Source organism: Opisthocomus hoazin, unplaced genomic scaffold (assembly GCF_030867145.1).
Source record: "Opisthocomus hoazin isolate bOpiHoa1 unplaced genomic scaffold, bOpiHoa1.hap1 HAP1_SCAFFOLD_121, whole genome shotgun sequence".
NCBI classification, from domain to species: domain Eukaryota; kingdom Metazoa; phylum Chordata; class Aves; order Opisthocomiformes; family Opisthocomidae; genus Opisthocomus; species Opisthocomus hoazin.
Genome location: NW_027449004.1, coordinates 219,408 through 234,608, shown reverse-complemented (window position 1 = coordinate 234,608; position 15,201 = coordinate 219,408). Strand labels below are relative to the sequence as shown.

The following is a 15,201-nucleotide window of genomic DNA, read 5'->3' as shown; positions in this document are numbered from 1 at the left end:
CCTACAAGATCAGCAAAACCCTGGAAACCAGCCACAGGGACGAGTCCTGATCTTGTCACTAGCCAGAAATGGTGGGGGTTGGGGGGGGCGGGAAGAAAGAAGGAGGATGGGGGGGACGTGGGGTACAGCAGGTCCGAGGGGTGCAGCTCACGCTTGGTCAGCCACCACGACCACGGGGGCTACCAGGTGCTGCCCAGCAGCCACCGCCTTGACCAGGTTGCTCTTCTGCCGCCGCTTAGCCAGCTTGGACTCAGGGAGGGGTAGAGCTGCATGACCCATGAGGTAGCACTGATGGTGACGGGCCGTGCTTCCTCCTCCACCTCCTCTTCCTCGTCCTTGTCGCACCATGTCAGCTGGCGGCTGACGGCGATGGCCTCTGCGGCAAAGGAGGTGAGCTCTTTGGCACTGCTCTTCCTGCGGGGAGAAAGCGGCTCAGGGTGGGATGCGGGGGGCTGCAGGGAGGTTGGGGGGAAAATATCGGGGTGTCCCCTCGCGCGCATGCCACGCCAGATGGGTCAGGCACCAAAAACACGGCTCCAGCCCGAATCACGTGCTGCAACAGCTGCCCAGATGGCGAGAGCTGCAGCCAAGCAGAGCTGAGAGAGGAGCTCTGGGGAGAGGGGGCCAGGATTTGGGGGGCTGGAATGTGTCCCCCACCCCCACCCCAGGGCCACCCACGCTCACCTCTACAAGATGATGGGGGTCGGCAGGCTGTTATCCGGGGCACACTGCAACGAAACCCAGCCAGGTCAGAGCCGAGCACCCCGCAATGGGGTGTCCCCCCACCCCGGCATTGGGGAGTGGAGGGGGGGGGGAGGGGGGGGCAGCAGCACTCACCCCCTGCACCCAGGGGTGCTCCAGGACCTGGGCCGCACTGAGCCGCTTCTTGGCATCTGTCACCAGCAGCCTGGAAATGAGATCTTTGGCCCCAGAGGAGATGTGCGCCCAGTCCTTGTCAGGAAACTCGTACTTCCCTTCCTGGACGCTCTCGAAGAGCATACCCTGGTTGGGGGGGGCAAATAAAAAAGGGGCTGAGCTGGGAGGGGTGCTGCCAAACCAGCGGCGGGTTTCGACACTGCCGGGGTCTGCCACGCACCTCGCAGGTGTCGCACGCCTGGCCGTCGTCCCAGCCACAGTCGGAGCCGCAGTGGCCCACGAAGGGGGGGTACCCGCTCAGCATGAAGTACAGGACGACGCCCAGGCTCCACAGGTCGCAGCGCTTGTTGTAGGTGGGTGCCTCCTCGCTCTTGAAACCTTCCACCACCTCCGGGGCCATGTACTCGGCGGTGCCGCACTGCGGGGAGAGGCGGGGGTGAGCCCCAAAGGACAGGGGAGCGATGGGGCAGAGCTGAGAGACAGGGACGGGGGGGTGTTTGCCAGAAGTAAGGGGCTACCCCCTCCAAAATGAGGGTGCAGACACGGCCGCTTCCCGGGTTTGGTCCTGGCAGGGCAGATCATCCCGGCCAGGTTTCCCATCGCCACGCGGGGGATGTCACAGCCCTGCCACCCCGAAAAAAATAAAACCCTAAAGGGGTGCAACACCCCCCCCAGACTGCCCCCCAGCACTGCCGCCACCGGGCCGGCTCAGCGGGGCAGCGTCCGTCCCATCACCCGGGACATGGCGGGCGGGCGGCGGGGACGGAGCCGGCTCTGCCTGTTCCCCCGCCTGACGCGGGCAGGGCCGCCGCAGCGGGCGCCGGATCCGGGTGCCGGAGGAGTTAACGCTGGCGCGAGGCGAGAGCCAGTGGTCCCGTTCCCCCATGGTTCCCCCACAGCTCCCGGGGCTCTGGGGCTTTCCAGCGCACGTGACCCAACCTGCAGCCCGCACCACCTCGTGACCAGGGGAGAGCAGAGCTGCAGCCAGCAGATAATCACCCCATAACATAACGAGAGGCCTCCAAATGAGACGCCTCGCTGGCCTTGGCAGCTGATGCCACCGCAAGAAGAAGAAAAACACCCACGCAAGCCCAACCCGCAGCACCCTGCATGGGCTTCCACCCGGCAGGGAAAACAGCCCCCCTCTGCCCCCGCTGCTGAGAACGGGAAACTCGGGACACCTCAGAAATTCAGGTCCTCCCCCTGGCAGAGGGGAAACGCGGAGGAACAAGGGGGGGGGGGTGTTTTGGCCCCCATCTCTGCTGTTGGGCACCCCGCGTGGGCCAGGGTCTGCCCCCCCCCAGCACATGAGCACCCCGGAAACACCGTGAGCACCCCGAAAACAGCGGGGCACAGGGCAAATCCCTGCGCGGGGGGGGCCCTGCTGCTGGTGATAAGGGGAGCAGGGCTTTCTGCAGGGGTGGGCAGGCTTGGTATGTGCCCCCCCCCAAATGTGAGACAGCTCCTTGCAACACAGGGGCACCCCAGAAGCTTTCAGGGTGCACACCCTGCAGGGGCTGCACCGCACGCAAGCAGCCCCAGCCCCCTCTCACCCACAACCGGAGTGAGGGGGATCACAGTGGCCCCCCCAGCCCCTCGCCTGACCCACTTCTCCCCGAAAGCGCAGCCTCCGTGCAGCCGCCTCCGCCGGGGCCGGCAGTTGCTAAGGCTCACGGCAGCCCGGGCTCTGCGCCAGCCCCCCCTGCGCTGCCTGGCCCCCCCGCGTTACGGAACTGCATCTCGCCTGCCGCTGCCGTCGAGGCGGGGTCCCGCAGCGACGGGAGCGACGAGTAGCGGGGGGCTGCACGCAGCCCCAAAGCCTCGAGGGGCCCCTCCATGGACATTCCCCCCTCCATGGACATTCCACACCCCCTCCCCCCCCCCTCAGGACCCCCCCCATCGACATTATACCCCCCCTGCCCCATGGTCTGCACGCTTACCGGCGAGAGCAGCTCCGGGGTGGAAATGGGGGAGCAATTCCCCTTCAGTTTGATGCCACTTGCCAGGTCGAAGTCACAGATCTTCACCGGGGAGACCTGGGGAGGGGGGGGAGCAGCGGTCAGTGACCCCCCCCCAGCAGCCCCCGGGTACCCTCAGCCCCGTGTTCGCGCCCCAGCTGCCGCAGCAGCATCCCCTGCGGGGAACCAGGGCCCCCCCAGCCCCAGCACCACCCGCTGCTCCCCGCTCACCTGGTCCAGGCGCTCGCACATAATATTTTCCAGTTTTAGATCCCTGTGAGCAATTCCTGGGAGGGGGGAGAAGAGGCGATGAGTGGAAAATCCTGCCCCCCCCCCCCAAGATTTCCACAGCAGAAGGTCTGGGGGTGGCGCAGGGACCCCTCCCTCCCCACCCCAAATAACCGCCCGCGTCATGGCGAAGGGCACAAATTGCTGCTGGCCCAGAGTCCCGGCCAAACCGAAGGAGCAGACTCCGCACCACGACAACACGACGCAGCCGGGCCTGACCCTGCGCGCCCGCGGCCGCCTCCCCGGGCAGGAGGGGGGGGCAGCACCCCCCGGCTGGGGGGGGCACGGCTGCACCCCGGGGTGGCTCGGCTCACCTTTGCTGTGCAAAAAGTGCAGGGCGCTGGCGATGTCCCGCATCACCATGCTGGCCTCCAGCTCGTTCAAGCGGCATCTCCGTTGGATGTGGGTCAGGATGGAGCCTGCGGCCGGGCGAGAGCGGAGTGGGGGCTCGTGGGTGTTGGGGGGGCTCCTGCCGCCCCCGCTCCCCCCGCCCCGGCACCACACTCACCTCCCCTCATCTTCTCAAGCACCAGGTAAAACCTCTCCTCCTCCTCGAAGAACTCGATCAGCTGCAGGATGTTCCTGCGGGGACAGCGGCGTCAGCCTGGCATCCCCCCAGAAAGATCGTGGGGTCCCCCCCTCCCCGCAGCCCCCCACCCCACACGGCTCCCCGGGGGAGGGCCAACGGAGGAGAAAATCGGGTTTCCAGCGACTGAAACCACGCGGCTGGGGCCCCCGGCCACATTCCAGTGGGGAGAGGGGCTTCCAGCGCCGGGCCCCGCTCCCTAATTGCTCGCAGACACTCCTGGCTCGCTCGCCCCGCTCCAGAAACAGCCCCGCTCAGCAGCTCTCCGCGGCGGGACGGCAAACGCCGCGGCGGCAGCTCGGCTCGCCCCTTGGCACTGCTCCAACTCGGCCGTCGTGGCCCCGTCGTCATGGCAAGCGGCTCCACGTCGCCTCGGGATGCTCCCGGCGAGGCCACGCGGAGGGAGAGCCGCACAGGAGGGCGGCCTGCCTGCCGCCCATGGGTGTCTCGAGCGTCAACCCGGTCTCAGCCCGCGCCCTGTGCCCACGGTGGGGGATGGGGACGGCGGCTGCCCTGCGGTACCTGTGTCCCTGGCACAGATTCAGCATCGCCACCTCCCGTAAGACCCCGCTGCAGACGTCGCCCTGGCGCTTCTCGATGATCTGCAAGGCAAAGCGGGCGAGACTCAGGGAGAGGCACCGCTGCTGGGGAGGGACCGGGGCCAGCAACCACCACGTCCCAACCCAGCCGGCGCTGGGGACCCCCGGGGCCGGGCAGAGGCAGGCGGGGGTTGCCCGAAGAGGTTAAGGCAGCAGAACAGGCTGTTCCCGGCAGCGGGGCCAAGCCGCTCCCTCCCGGGGCCCGCAGCCAAGGCGAGCTCTGCGGCCGAGCCCCGGCGCAGCCGCCCCGGCAGCGGAGCACGGCCCTTCGCCCCGCCGGGCGCTGGCACAGTGGGTGCCTGGTGGACGTGCCATGGGGTGAGCAGGGGGTCTCCACCCGCGGGGGAGAGCTGGGTGGTCCCACTGACCCCCAGCCCTTCGGGGCACACTGAACACCCAACCACCATGCAGCCCTCCCCCTGCCTCAGTTTCTTTCCTTGGCCACCCAAAAGCACCCCGGGGCAACAGGGGAAGCCAAGTGCCCCTTGCGTTTGGACACAGGGCCTGTCCCAGCCCCCCCACGCCGTGACTGGGGAGCCTGTGAGGTGCAGGGTCGCGGCACCACCATCCCCGACCCCAAAAGCAGCTGGCTCACCCCGACCCCCCTAGTGTTCACAGGGGCACGAAGACCTCCCTGGGGCGAGTGGGGGCTGGCCACCCTGCCGCACCACATGCCCCTGCTTGCCCCAAGTCCCTAGACGTGGCGCAAGCGTTAATTTAATCTCGCGTCTGCCCTAATTTACAGGGATAGGAGCGTGGCTAAGGGGGTTGACCAAGGTCCTGCAGCTGGGCGGTGGCAGAGGACAGCGTGCCACCTGCGTGGCCTGGCCCTGCCCCGCTCCTGCCCCTCTCCATCCCCTCTACCCCATGAAACTGTCATCCTGTGCCAGCTCCACACAGCCAGGAGAGCCAGGAGCCCAGGATGCGGAGGGCAGAAGGGGAAACTGAGACAGGGGGTGGGCAGGAGCCGGCTCTGCAGCCCCAAGCCGCAGAGCTTTACCTTCACTGCGTACTCCTTGTTGGTGACGAGGTTAACGCAGGACTGGACTCTGCCTTGGGCCCCTTCTCCCAGCACCTCGCCGTGCAGCCGGTAAACATCTGGCAGGAGAGAGGGCGCCTGAGCTGCCGGCCCCACCGTGGCACGGGACACCACGGCTGTCCCCGAGCCTGGGGACACCAGGAGGGCCCCAGCCCTGCCGCAGCCCAGGGGGGGACCCCTGGGGTCCCTGGGCAGCCCTGCTCACCTTCGAAGCTGCCGGAGAAGCTGTCGGTGGCTCTGCAGTGCTGCTTCTTGTTCCTTTTCTTGGTGCTGGGGATGTCGATGGGCTGACTCAAAGGCACATCTGCGCCGGAGCAAAGCCACTGGCCTGAGTCACCCCCAGCCACCCTGCGCTCCGCCCAGCATCGCCACCCCCGGGGCAGGCCCCCAACACCTTCGGGGGAATGCAGAGGGCCGACATCCCGACGTCCAGGGCACTCGAAGACGGGCTCCAGGTCAAACGCCAGCTCGAAGGGGTTTTGTTCCTGCAAGGGCCAAGAACACGAGTGAGACAGCAGCCGCTGGACCAGCTGCCGCCGCCCGCCCGGTCCAGGCATGCCGCTGGCCTTGGCACACGCTCTGCTCGTGCAGGGCACCGGCTCATGGCACTGCTGCCAGAGGGATGCAGCAGAGCCGGAGGAAGAGGAGGAGGAGGAGGAGGAGGAGGAAGGGTTTGACCACGTCTCCTGCCGGGGATGTTGCCGCGGGGTCATGCCTCTGTGCCAGCAGCCCCAGGCCGGCACGCGTGCGATGATGAGAGGGACTGGGTCTGCGCGTACCAACCCAGCCCCGAATATCCACCCTGACCTGAACTACAGCAAGGGGGGAAGGAAGAAGAGCCACAGGGCAGGACGGGCTCTGGAGCCACCGCACCGCGTCCTCCCACCTCCCCGCAAGGTCACGGGGGGCCGGAGCCCACTCAGCGCCGCTCCGGTGAGCGCCGTGCCCGTGGCTGCGTGATGCCCGTGACCTGGCAGGATTGGGCCCCGCTCCCAACCCTCCCTGCACCCCGCATGGGTGATGGGTGTGGGAACCACTGCCTCCCCCACCCCAAACCCAGCGCCTCCGCCCCCAGCACCCCAAAGGGGACATGGGGAACTTCAGCCACCCCCCCGAGCCACCCCACTGCGGGACAGGGCAGTGCCGGGGGCACCCGGCCGCGAGGCGAAAGGGCCCCGTCCTCCACGGGGTTACGAAATCTGTTTGGGTGGAGGCAGCAGCTCCCGGCGGCGTTCCCCAACCCGCCCCGGTGCCCCGGTGCCCGGGCCAGCTGCCAGCCCCAGTGCGGCGCGGGAGCAGCCAGCCCCGGCCACTGCCGCCAGAAACAGCCCGAAAGCGCCTGTTTGCTGCCGGGGCGGCTCTCGAGGGGCCGGGGAGTCCCCATCGCGGTGCGGGGATGCCACGAGCATCTCCCCCCAACCAAGCACCACTCCTGATGCCTGAAAACGCTCCTGCGCAGCGTTTGGCCAGATTCCCCCCTCACCCCCCTAAAAAAAGACAGTATCAGGGTTTGCGGAGTGCGATGTCAGCCTCCAGCCCCCCCAAGGCCCCCATGTCATGGCGGGGACGAGCGGCTCGGGCCCAAGTCCCTGCACCACGGGCAGGATGAGGCCTCCCGGGGGGGGGCACCAGGGGTGTACACCGGGGACAGGGGGCCCTGCCCGCTGCCGCAGCACTGGCGCACAAAAGGTTTGGGGGATGGGACACACAGGGCAGACGCTGCGCGGCGGCTCCGGCAGCGCATCCGAGGTGTCCCCCGTGTCCCCCCCATCCTGGTCCCCAACCACCCGGGGTGCAAAGGATGGAGGGGGGGCCCAAACCCCAGCCAGAAGTCCTCAAAGCAGCATTAGGTGTCAGCTAAAATAAGCCGGGCAGGTTTCGGGTGAGCTCCCAGCATCCCTCGCAGCCCCAGGAGCCAAACTAAACAAACCTCCCACGAAGTTGCCTGGCTGACGAGAGCGTTTGGGGGACCCAGACCCCCCCCTCGCACCCCCCTCGCCTGACAGCGGTCGGGAGGGACGGGGGTCCTGGTGCCCTGGCTGCAGACCCCCTGCCAGGATCTGGCCCTCGCACAACAGGTCCCAGGCTGGGCCCAGCAGCCCCCCACCCCCTGCTCACAGACGTGCGGTGAATGGGTGCAGCTGGGGGGGGGGGAACATGCAGCTCACCCGCTGACCCACCCCACGGGGGACACCCATGGGAGCTGCAGCGGGGTGAGCAAAGCATTGCGGTGGGGGGGGGGGTGTGGGGGGGGTGTCTTCTGACCCCCCTCGGGGAGCACCCCGACCCCCGGGACCGGCGGAACATGGGGGTCCTGCGGCCCGGGTTGGGTGGCAGCACCCTGGGCGCTCCCCTCTCTCCTCGGGGGGGAGAGGGAAGGGGGGAGGTCGCTGATGTGTGTCCGTGCCGCCCCCCCCACTCCGGGCAGGGGATCCAGCCGCCGCGGACCCGCACCCCAACCCCGCACCCTCCCGTCCCCCCCCGGAGCACCCCAAACCCCTACCCCCCCCAGAGCATCACAGGGGCGGGGAATACCCCCTTACCTTGAAGGAGCGGTGGAAACCGGGGATCTCAGATTCCTTCTGCACCATCTTGCTGCAGGCAGAGGGAAGGGAGAAACAAGGGAGGGGTGCGGGGTAGGAAAAAGCCCAACCATCCAACCAACAAAAACAGGAAAATAAACCGGGAGGGGGGGGAGGGATGCGGAGGGGCGGGCAGAGGCATCGGGGGGGGGCCGGGGGTAGGCCGAGACCTGTGGAGAGAGGAGACCGGCGGGGCGGGTGTCAGGGGGCTGTGGCCCGCACGGGACCCGCACGGAGCCCCCCTGGTCCCAAAAGCCCCCCGGCGCTCACCGGCCCTGCAGAGCCGCCGCTGCCGGGGGTACCGCAGCCCGCTCCGCTCCGCATCGCTCCGCACCGCCGGGAGGGGACGTGCCCCCACCCCCCCCCCCCGCAGCTTTATGGCTACGGCTCCGCCCCCCCACGGGGACACAGCCCCACCCCACCCCCCACGCTGCGCCCAGGGACGGGGACCCCCACAGCCCCCCCCGGCTGCACAGGGCGGGGTGCGGGGAGCCCCACAGACACCCCCCGGGTTCCCCCCTTCCCACAGCCCACACATGTCATGAGCGGGGCGGTGCTCAGCCTCGAGGCCTGCGCGCGGCAGGGGGTCACAGCACAGCCCCCCCCACCCCGGCCCCACCCCGGCTGGGTGGCACCGTGGGAGCCTGTCACGGCGCGGGTGTCCCCCCCTCCCCTCCCCCCACCCCACGTATTGCTTGACGCTGACCCGGGCTCAGAACGCACGCGCTGAGCGGCGGCGCCTCGGCCAATGGCTGCGCATGACGTCAGCGCCCGCACCGCCTATTGGCTGCTCGCCCCCTCCCAAGCCACCATCGCCCCACCCCCCGTGCCCCGCCCCTCCCGGGCACCGCGTCACGCTCCGCCCCCCTCCCCGCAGTTCGGGTGTGCCCCCCCCCCCAAAGTGCCGGTGGGGCCACAGCGGGGGGGGTCGGGACGCCACAAACCCCCCAAATCCCGCCCCCATCACAGCCGGGGCAATCAGCGCCCCGCTCTACCTTAGCGCTGCTGACGAGGGCGCCCCAATTAGCTACACTCCTGCTAATGCACCCCAGGATGCCATTGGCCTTCTTGGTAGCCAGGGCACGCTGCTGGCTCATGGTCAGCCTGTCGTCCACCAGGACACCCAGGTCCCTCTCCGCAGAGCTGCTCTCCAGCAGGGCCGCCCCAGCCTGTACTGGTGCCTGGGGTTGTTCCTCCCCAGCTGCAGGACCCTGCATTTGCCTTTGTTGAACCTCATCAGGTTCCTCTCTGGCCACCTCTCCAGCCTGTCCAGGTCTCGCTGAATGGCAGCACAGCCTGCTGGTGTATCCACCACTCCTCCCAGTTTGGTGTCATAAGCAAACTTGCTGAGGATACACTCTAACTCTTCATCCGGGTCACTGATGAAGAAGTTAAACAAGGCTGGGCCCAGTACTGACCCCTGGGGCACACCGCTAGTTACCGGCCTCCAACTAGACTCAGCGCCGCTGATGACAACCCCCTGAACTCTGCCATTCAGCCAGTTCTCAGTCCACCTCACCGACCACTCGTCCAGCCCACACTGCCTGAGCTTCCCTAGGAGGATGTGATGGGAGACCGTGTCGAAAGCCTTGCTGAAGTTGAGGCAGACATCACCCACGGCTCTCCCCTCATCTACCCAGCCAGTCATGCCATCGTAGAAAGCTCCCTGCACGCTCCTGGCCTGTCTGCACACTCACTGCACGCTTAATGCACACTTACCGCGTGCTCCTTGCATGGTCACTGCTCACGCTCCACGCTCACGACTTGCTCCCTGTGCAAGCCTGGCCTCTCTGCACACTCCCTGCACGCTCCCTGCACACTCAACTGAACCACGGAACCACGGAATGTTTGGGGGTTGCCAGGGCGCTCTGTGAGTCACGGAATCACGGAATGTTCGGGGTTGGAAGGGACTTCTGTGGGTCACGGAATCACGGAATGTTCGGGGTTGGAAGGGACCTCTGTGGGTCATCTAGTTCAAACCCCCTGCGCAAGCAGGGTCACCCAGAGCAGGCTGCTCAGCATCACGTCCAGGCGGGGCTGGAATATCTCCAGAGAAGGAGACTCCACAGACTACCTGGGCAGCCTGGGCCAGGGCTCCGTCACCCTCAGAGGGAAGAAGTTCTTCCTCGGGTTCAGCTGGAGCTTCCTCTGCTTCAGTTTGTGCCCATTGCCCCTTGTCCTGTCGCTGGGAACCACTGAAAAGAGTCGGGCCCCATCCTCCTGACACCCACCCTGCAGATGTTTAGAGGCATTTCTAAGATCCCCTCTCAGCCTTCTCTTCTTCAGGCTGAACAAGCCCAGCTCCCTCAGCCTTTCCTTGTAGGAGATGTGCTCCAGTCCCCTCACCATCTCGCAGCCCTCCTCTGGACTCTCTCCAGCAGCTCCTCATCTTTCTTGAACTGGGGAGCCCAGAACTGGATGGAGTACTCCAGATGAGGCCTCACTAGGGCAGAGCAGAGGGGAAGGAGAACCTCCCTTGACCTGCTGGCCACACTCCTCCTAATGCACCCCAGGATGCCATTGGCCTTCTTGGCAGCCAGGGCACGCTGCTGGCTCATGGTCAACCTGTCGTCCACTAGGACACCCAGGTCCCTCTCTGCAGACCTGCTCTCCAGCAGGTCAGCCCCAGCCTGTACTGGTGCCTGGGGTTGTTCCTCCCCAGCTGCAGGACCCTGCATTTGCCTTTGTTGAACCTCATCAGGTTCCTCTCTGGCCACCTCTCCAGCCTGTCCAGGTCTCGCTGAATGGCAGCACAGCCTGCTGGTGTATCCACCACTCCTCCCAGTTTGGTGTCATCAGCAAACTTGCTGAGGGTACACTCTAACTCTTCATCCAGGTCACTGATGAAGAAGTTAAACAAGGCTGGGCCCAGTACTGACCCCTGGGGCACACCGCTAGTTACCGGCCTCCTACTAGACTCAGCGCCGCTGATGACAACCCCCTGAACTCTGCCATTCAGCCAGTTCTCAGTCCACCTCACCGACCACTCGTCCAGCCCACACTGCCTGAGCTTCCCTAGGAGGATGTGATGGGAGACTGTGTCGAAAGCCTTGCTGAAGTCGAGGCAGACATCACTCACGTCTCTCCCTTCATCTACCCAGCCAGTCACGTCATCATAGATAGCTATCAGGTTTGTCAGGCACGATTTCCCCTTGGTGAAGCTATGCTGACTACTCCTGATAACCTTCTTTTCCTCCACTTGTTTGATGATGACCTCTAGGATAAGCTGCTCCATCACCGTCCCGGGACGGAGGTAAGGCTGACTGGCCTGTAGTTCCCCAGGTCCTCCTTCTTGCCCTTGTTGAATATTGGAGTGGCATTGGCCTTTCTCCAGTCCTCGGGCACCTCTCCTGTCCTCCAGGACCTCTCAAAGATGATGGAGAGTGGCTCAGCAATGACATCCGCCAGCTCCCTCTGCACTCGTGGGTGCATTCCATCGGGGCCCATGGATTTGTGGACATCCAGATCGCTTAAGAGAGCCCTCACACAGTCCTCCTCGACCAAGGGAAAGTCATCCTCTCTGTGGGCCTCCTCTCTTACCTCCAGGGCCTGAGATTCCTGAGGGCAAGTCACAGCACTGAAGACTGAAGCAAAGAAGGTATTCAGTAGCTCTGCCTTCTCTGCATCCTCCATCACCAGGGCACCCACCTCGTTCAGCAGTGGCCCCACATTGTCCCTAGCCTTCCTTTTGCTGCTGATGTAGTTGAAGAAGCCCTTCTTGTTGTTTTTGACATCCCTCGCCAGATTCAATTCCAGGTGGGCCTTAGTCTTCCTCGTCGCATCCCTGCATTCTCTGACAACATTCCTGTACTCTTCCCAAGTGGCCTGCCCCTCTTTCCACATTTCATGGACCTTTCTCTTCCACCTGATCTCTGCTACAAGCTCCTTGTTCAACCATGCAGGTCCCCTGCCTCCTTTGCTACATTTCTTTCTCAGGGGGATGCACCGCTCCTGAGCGTGGAGGAAGTGACGTTTAAACAACTACCAACACTCTTGGACTCCCCTGCCTTCGAGAGCCCTGGCCCACGGGATTCCTCCCAGTAGCTCCTTGAAGAGGGCAATGTTAGCCCTCCTGAGGTCCAAGGTTTTGATCCTGCTTATCGCCCTGCTTCCTCCACGCAGGATCCTGAACTCGACCATTTCATGGTCACTGCAGCCGAGTCTACCTCCAGCCTTCACATCCTCCACCAGTCCCTCCTTGTCTGTTAATACAAGGTCCAGCAGAGTGCCTTTCCTTGTTGGTTCCTCCACCACTTGCATCAGAAAGTTATCATCGATGCTCTGCAGGAACCTCCTGGATTGCACCTGCCTAGCTGTGTGGTCTTCCCAGCTGATGTCAGGGTGGTTGAAGTCCCCCATGAGAACCAGGGCCTGTGACTGTGAGGCTGCTTGCAGCTGCCTGTAGAAGGCCTCATCAACCTCCTCCTCCTGGTCAGGTGGCCTGTAGTACACACCCACCGTAATGTCACCTGTATGAGCCTGTCCCTTAATTCTAACCCATAAGCTCTCAACTCGGTCCTCATTTGCCCCCAGGCCAAGCTCACTGCATTCCAGTTGCTCCCTCACATACAGAGCAACTCCCCCACCTCTCCTTGTTGGCCTGTCTTTCCTAAAGAGGCTGTAGCCATCCACGACAGCATGCCAGTCGTGTGAGTTGTCCCACCACGTTTCTGTGATGGCGACCAAGTCGTAGCCGTCCTGCTGTGCAATGGCTTCCAGCTCCTCCTGTTTATTGCCCATGCTGCGTGCGTTGGTACAGACACACTTGAGCTGGGCTGTCAGTCTCACCCCTGACCCTGGCACGCCAAGCCTGGGCTCGTCCCTAGAGAGCTGGGCGATGTCCTCCTCCTCCTGCTCCTCATCCTCCTTCTCACATCCTGGGGGCTGCAAGGCCAGGGTGGGCAGCAGCAAACCCACCGTGCCCACGTTTCTCGCTGACATCCCCCAACAATGAAACACCCCCGGGGCAGCCGTGACCCTGTGGCATCGCCTGTCCCCTTGCTGCCACCGGGCCAGGGGTCCCCCCTGGAGCCCCCCGCACTGACACTGGCCGAGGGAAAATGGGGGAGTGGAAGGCGGCTGCTCTGGGGCTGGGGGCCAGCATGGCCCCCCCCGCCCACTCGCTGCCCCTCCGAGGGGGGCACGGCCTGCCCCGGCGCTGGGACCCCCGCTTCCGTGCAGGACGGCGGACGCGCTGGGCTCCCCCTCCCTGCCCCGCTTCTCCCGTTCGCAAGGGGAAAAACAGAAAATCAATCCTTGTTCCACGTGTGATTTCTCCGGCACCGGGAGGACCCGCTCGGCTCCCCGGGAAGCAGGAGGCCGGGAAAAATCCTGCAAAAAACCTGGAATTTCCTGCTCGGGAGAAACTCCGGGGTTTGGCTCTCCCAGCGCTGAGTCTGCTGCTGGGGTGGGATGGGGACACAGGGGACACGGGGGTCATGGGGGACACGGGGGATGCAGGGGACACGCACACTTCCGAGGCACGCGTGGCCGCATGGCCATGCCCCTTCACGCGCCGGCACGTCCCCCAGCCTCCGTCCTGACCCAAACGCCACTGGGGGAGTCCGGGCAGCCCCCAGCCCAGTTCCTGCTGTGGGCACAGAGCCCCAGGGTGCCGGTGCACCCCAAATCCCAGCACTCCTCCCCCCCGCCATGGGTTTCTCCCCAGGGACGTGGCCCCGGTCCCCAAACCCCGCTTGAGTTTCTCGTATTTTGGGGCTGCCTCCCCCTACGCCCAGGGCCCCCCGCAGCAGAGCTGCCCAAGGAAGGGCGGCCACGCACGGGGCAGGGAGCGCGATGCTGTGCCTCAGTTTCCCCATCCGGGTGCCTTGGGGTTAGGGAGCAGCCGTAACCCCGCAGCCAAAGCAGCCGGGTAGTGTGGCCCCGAGGGAGGGCACAAACATGGCACAGGATGGTTTCACCCCCAAAACACCTTTGAGGGGAGACGCCGGCGCAGTGGGGAGCACCCCTCAGCCCCGCGGGGACACGGCCGGCCCCGGCTCCACTGCTCTGCACCAGCCAAGACCCGGGGCGCAAGGAGCTGGTGATGGTGGGGCTGAGCGGGGCCTCAACGCAGGCGTCCGTGGGGAAGACGGGGCGAGTCGCTGACGGAAGATGCCACACGGGCCAGGAGCTCCGGGAGCTGCTCTTTCGGGGTGCTTGGGGTGAGGGGGCTTGCGCTGTGCCGCAGCAGCGGTCCCGCGTTGCTCGCCAGCAGAAGATGGGAGAAGCATTTCCAGGCGGCTTTTAAACACCCTGGGCTCTTTTTTGCCCCTCTCCATCCTCCAGATTCCCCGGGAAGGGGCAAAAGCCGCAGGAGCATCCCCGACGCGCTGCGGCCAGCTAGCTGCGGGCGCCCCGGGAGTGGGAGGACACGCTGGGAGGGGGGGTCCAGGCTGGCGCAGTGCCTGGTTTCCCAGAAGGATCAGAAAAAGTCCCAAACCCCCAGAAACCTCCCCCCTGCGCCCTCGCTGCCCGCACAGGGCATCGGAGCCACGGCGGGGGCTCATCCACCCCCGGGCTGGGAGACACTGGGGGCTGGCGGCCGCATCCTGGCACCTTCTCGGCTTCGCAGGGGGCAGAAATGAACCCAAGGGCCCCTTTTTTTATGCCGCCACTGGCCAAGCGCTTGGGTAAGGCGAGGCAGCAAGGGACTGTCCCCTCTGTTGAGGACAGCGTGGGGCACAGAGCAGCGGACGCCCTCTGGTATCACCTGCGAGCCTCAGGGAGTGGACGCACTCCCCACTCCGATGCCTTCCCAGATCTGCCGGGTCCAGCCTGGTTCCCAGCATGGCCCAGGGAGCCGCTGGCCGCTGGCCTGGCCACGCCGCACGAGGGAGAGGGGAGCGCGTGCCGTGCCAGTGACCGTCCCCTCGTCCCAGCATCCACTGTCACCCCCTCCACGAAGCCCCAGAGCCCAAAACCAGAGTGGGACAAACCCACGGCCCCGCTCCCTGCCCGGGGGGAGGCGGGCAGCAGCTCGGGGCTGGGGGGCTGCTCTGAAGGGGGAATCCGGAAAGCTGCCGGCTGCCCGCTCAGGGACGAGGGACGGAGGAGCAGGCGGCCACAGGGCTGCCAAGTTCGGGGGGAGCCAAGCGTGAGGGCAGGGCTGCGCGGGGACCTGTCCTGTGCCACCCCCTGCCCCAAAGGTGCGAGGGGGGACGAGGACGGGACAAGGTAGCACCTCCCGGGGAGGGGAAGCGCAGCCCGCAGCCCCTCCGGAGGGGGGGTCCACGCCACGGCTCTGGGGTGCTGGAGCCCAACCGGCCCCGGC

General features: G+C 65.8%; 1 long non-coding RNA gene across 1 annotated transcript; it reads right to left on the bottom strand.

Annotated features, from left to right (window-relative positions):
* Positions 1–683: 683 nt before the first annotated feature.
* LOC142360134 (uncharacterized) lies at positions 684–1,180 on the bottom strand. Its single transcript, XR_012762850.1, has 3 exons — positions 1,097–1,180; positions 838–1,002; positions 684–728 (listed from the first exon to the last, which is right to left on the bottom strand). It is a non-coding gene; the product is annotated as an uncharacterized LOC142360134 (long non-coding RNA).
* Positions 1,181–15,201: the final 14,021 nt, after the last annotated feature.